Source organism: Mus musculus, chromosome 10 (assembly GCF_000001635.26).
Source record: "Mus musculus strain C57BL/6J chromosome 10, GRCm38.p6 C57BL/6J".
In the NCBI taxonomy this organism is placed as follows: domain Eukaryota; kingdom Metazoa; phylum Chordata; class Mammalia; order Rodentia; family Muridae; genus Mus; species Mus musculus.
In genome coordinates, this window is record NC_000076.6 from 30996202 (window position 1) to 31001357 (window position 5156).

The 5156-nt window shown below is 41.4% G+C and overlaps 1 annotated feature.

Moving 5' to 3' along the window:
- Positions 1456-2798: an enhancer, noted in NCBI's record as "VISTA enhancer mm766". NCBI's record gives its function as "enhancer in: heart[3/3]" and the evidence as "EXISTENCE:transgenic organism evidence [ECO:0001131][PMID:17130149]".

The following is a 5156-nucleotide window of genomic DNA, read 5'->3' on the forward strand; positions in this document are numbered from 1 at the left end:
GCACATACAATAAACAGCTAAAAATTTCAATAATATATGATAAAATGTGAGAGACTAATATGTGTGTGTGCATGCACACACTTCGGTGTATATGTGTTGGTGTGAGCATGCCATGCTGCATGTGTGGAGGTCAGAGGACAACCTCAGGTGTTAGTCCTGGCCCTCTACCTTGCTTGCTACTGCATATGCTAGCTAACTTCCAGGGCTGTCTCTGCTTCTTCCTATCTTGCCAGACTTGGGAAGTAGACTTTTGATACTATGTACAAGGGTGCTGGAGATCATAATTCAGATCTTTGTAGGACAAATGCATTTACCACTGATCCAAATACCTAGCTCCATTCCATACATTCAGTATTGAAAAAACGAACAAGATTAGACTCATCCTAAATCAGCTTCTCCAAGAAATCCAGGTAACAGAGCTCGTAGTGTGTGGAACTGATGCTGCAGGAGACAGCAGTCCTTCACAAGGACACCAGGGGCCTTTGCTTTCTTCCACTGCACAAGCAGTCTATGGAAAGTAAGCTATGCACTCCTAGAATGTTATCGCTCCTGTTCAAAGAGGAGTTGAATCAGGACTGGTTGCATCACTGAAGTCACCAACTTCATCAAGCCCAATTTTCTCATCTGCAAATGGAATTAAGTTTATTCCAGGAGCTTGTTAGTCTAAAAAGAAAGTGGTATGTGCTCTTCAGGTAATTTATTTCCACAAGAAAGTTTGGGCAGATGCATTTGGAGTCAGGGCTAGAAACTAAGAGACTATTGCTAGACCACTGGTATCTTATTAAATGGTTTTCCTAGAGGTTTCACTTTTGTTTCATGATTATTGTGAAAAATCTGCAGTTTCTCTCTTTGTTGAGACAAAGAAAACTTTTAAATCAAGGAAAAGAGCAATATATATCATGCAGAGTAATCGACAATTTCAGCCATGTAGTACAAAGGTGATTTTCTGCAATACTACTAGGCATACTGAACTGCTGAGTCACCTTTTCCAGTTCCCAGATTTGATAATCTTTATGACAGTTTTTTAAGAATTCTCATCGAGATTTTTATACATATCTAATATATTCTATATTCTCTCTTACTACTTCCACCTCTAGTTTTCAAAGTCTAATATTTTGTCTATTTTAATACAATCAGATTCAACCAATATTTTTGAATGCCACTATGAGCTGGACACTACATTAAGTTTACTCTCATATTATAATAATATAGAATACTAAATAAGTTTGCTGTGTCCATTTGCTGTTGCAATGTTTCATATATATCTCCTAACTTTTACAAGCATCCTGCAGAGAGTTCATTATTTACTATAAGAATAAACCTCATGGATCTAAATTGCCATCCTTGTTATGCAGGTGACAATGCCAAGGTTCAGAGAATTTAAGCATCTTGGTCCAGGCCAATGACCAAGAACCAAGATTCACAAAATATATATCATCTTCTACTTCATCCAGATTCCCAGAAACTGACCTCTTGGATCTAAATGTATTAAGTATACAGGTAGAGAAACACTGGACAGATAAGACCCACATGACCCCCCCCCAAAGAAATTGAGCTTAAAGACACTAAAATATGGCAAGCAGGAAATATGAGAGATTTGAGCTGTCACATAAATCCTTCATCCACATTATGCATCAAACCAATGCTTATCTCACTTGGGAGACGCACACAGAAGCCTGAAAGTAAAGAATACTCGGAAAGCTCCTTCTCTGAAGAAACAGAAAGAATGTTGACAACATTTGAGGAATGGCAAGCAGATAGCATCAGTCAGCCATGCAAACAAGAGAAACAGCTCCTTTCATTCCATACCTAGATGTAAAGATCATTAAGATCAAGATCATAAGACTATTTCCAGAGATACAATGACATTGCTGAAGAATGCCCAGGAAAGTCATTGCAGAAACTAAAAGGCACTGGCAAGGCCAATCAGTAACAGTTTTTTTTTTTTCCTTCTTGACCACACCTTATGGTAGCCTCCAACAGTGTGGAAAGCCATGCCTGTGGTGTGTTTTGAGTCTCTTATCCACACAATCATAATGAAAACAACTCTGCTGGAGTGTCAGGGCAAACAGTAGATAGCCGAGAGCACCGCCATCAATCACAGATATTCTGGTCAGCTCCCAGGTCTTGTCTAGGTCATGTTATGACTCCTTTATTAGTGTTTAAGGTCACCAAGAGACAGGCGAGTACATCCTATAACAGGAAGTGTAGTGAGTCTCTGGAGTGAGATGTTTGGCTTTGGTAAGGCACTGTGGCGGGGAGTCGGAAATCCAGGGAAATGAGTTCAGCCCAGTCAGATTCCAGGCGCCACACTGCCTCGCAGCAGATAGAATGAGGCAAAATAATAGAGGCCTTCCTGCAATTCTCCACATTCAGCTGAATTCCAGTCAGCCTTTCCAGTCTGAATGTTAGAAAGCTCTTTCCTATTCAGTCTTCATGCTGCAAGTTGTAATTCACGGGAAAGGAGCTCCAGAAAAGCCAGCCAGTGCCAGCAGAGCCCGTCTGTAGGAAGACAGATTAAGGCGCCTGTGTACCACTCACTCAGTTGGTAAAACAAAATTTAGTGCCCAGTTTGGGCTCCCTTAGAGTTACTGCCTGGCTGCTTTAGACGTGGCAACCACACACAAACCAGATCCTTACACTGCTGCATCTCGCTTGAGCAGTAACTAACTGAATCTTCTCAGTGCAAGTGGAGAAGGCAAGGCAGCAGACCCCCACCTCCACCCCAACTCCCTCCCCACTGGGGAGCCCAGGCCTGGCAAGATAGTCTTTTGGTCTGTCGGTTGTGGACTAGGTTCACTCTTTACCCAATATTATTCCTACCAAAGACGTTGACAAATTCAGGTGTATTGGAAAATTACTCTTGGAAATTTTTATTACTGGTATAAAGGTGAGATTGTTAAGGGGAATGGAGTTGCTAGGAAAAGAGAATTCTAGAAAGGGGTGCTTTCTGAGTCCTTAAACTAATACAAAATTACACAGGCTCAGTTGTAGAATGGGTAATTACTCTTTTATGTCTAAGAATTTAATCTTCACAATAAGACAAAGATATTTGCTGCCAAGCCTGAGGACCTGAGTTCAATACCCAGAGCACAAGTAGTGGATGGAGAGAAACACATCGTTCAGGTTGTCCTCTCACCTGCACAGGTAGGCTGTGGCACACCCTGCCCCCAAATATACATACATTCATACATACTTTGATTAATTTAAAAAGACATAGAAGTACCAACAGACCCTTCCATGCAATGAAAGTTAACATGTAAAGTTTCACTGTGATATTTAAGCATCTAGATATGTGAGTGGGTGTCTCTGTGTGTTCATGTATTTTATCATTGGTATTGGGAATGAAGCTCAGAACATTGTTGATCTTGTAAGTGGTGAGCATACCCATTTGTCTCTGTCAACTTTGGCTATAGCTACACCAACAAGACATTTAAGAAAGGTCCAGCACTTATCAGCTAGTGTTATGTCAGTAATGCATAGACAGAAGCATTTGCAAGGCCAGGCTTTTCCTCTAAAAGCCCCTGGGCTAATGGAACAATGTCTGACATAATATTGGTGACCAGTAGATATTTATTGAGAGGAGAAGCCATCCTAGACTATGGCTACAGTCATCAAATGTTTAAAAGAAGAATGAACTCAGACAGAAAATGAATCATTTAATATTTACAGGTATATGGACAGTTAACATTTTTAAGATCATGTGATCTTAAGGAACACTAATGGTGCTAAAACTTCATGACTTCTTTAGAATGGTCAACTGAATTTTTTTCTATCATGAGAGAGAGTCAGGCATTTAGTAGAATTTGGCACAATCTGTCTACCTGGGTCTGTTGTCTGCCTGAGAAGGCAGGACTTTGACTGATTTAAGAACTCATACTGAAGTCACCATAAACAAGCATGCCCGGAGAGCTTTGTCGTGGGCACATTTATTCTGTGTGTGTGTCACAGTGTGGGGAAGGCTACAGTGTCACATATGTGGATGAAAGAAGGTTCAGACCATGGTGTCTGGTGGGTACAGATCCCATGCAAGGGGTTCCTCGGCTCAGGGACAGCTAGACCTTTCAGAGCAGACATGGCCCCAACAATGAACCACACAGGGTCTTGTACTTACCACACTGCAGATTTGGAACTGCACTGCGGTGAGAGCATTGATATTTAGAGCTGCAGAGAGACTCAGTGGTAGGCAGGGAAGCTCTATGAAGCCTTAAAAACCCACCAGGCATTTTGGACATCAAATGTCAATTACAAAGGACTGCTTTGAGGCATTAGGAGTCAGGGAATCAGAACCAGATGGGCTAAATTTTCCTTGAAATACACGCAGGATTAAAAATTAGGAGGTGTGCAACACAATGTATTGTATCCAATGTTAGCCAAAGCATTTGGGGAAAACATTACTATAGATATTTGACAATTAAAAGTAACCATTTACCCACATTTCCATTCTACATTCTAGTTTGGCTATGTGCATAGCTAGAGAAAGAGCTTTATGGGTAAGGGAAAGAAAAGTATTTCCTGGAAAACCAAGAAGGAAGGAAGGGAGAAAGAACCCTCTCAGTGTGTGTTCTGTTCATTCATTTAGGTAACTAAGTCCATGGGAAATCCCACTGTGAAGATTTACCTGGTTACAAGTGGGAGCAAATAAAGAGTTGCATATGGTTGCATATAGACTGGTCAGGCACTTCATTTAAAAAGCCTGATTGTGTTTGACAGACCTTAATAAGTGCTTAAGATACGCTACTCCTTTAATACAGGCAAAAGCTTCACATCTTCCATCATGAGCCCCCTGTGGACCGGCTGACCAGAGAGCTCTTCTTCTGGTGATTTACTCAGTGACACACGACTCCCAGGCTGCCTGCCCATCCTGCAAGTTCTCACCAGCTTCTCATTTTCACAATCAAGCTGCTGAATGAGCAAACAAGGTTTAATTCTGTGCCCAGTAGTAGCTTCCATGCCTGGAGCCCATGTTTATCTACTCATAGCCCTTTGGAATGTCTGAGGCCATGGATCCCAGATAATTGTAAATAGAAATTTTTTATTAGATATTTTCTTTATTTACATTTCAAATGTTACCCCCTTTCCCCTCTCAACCCGCCCTGTCTCCCCCCCCCTCGCCCTGCTCCCCATCCTGTGTCATCTTTATGTTCCTGCCCTCA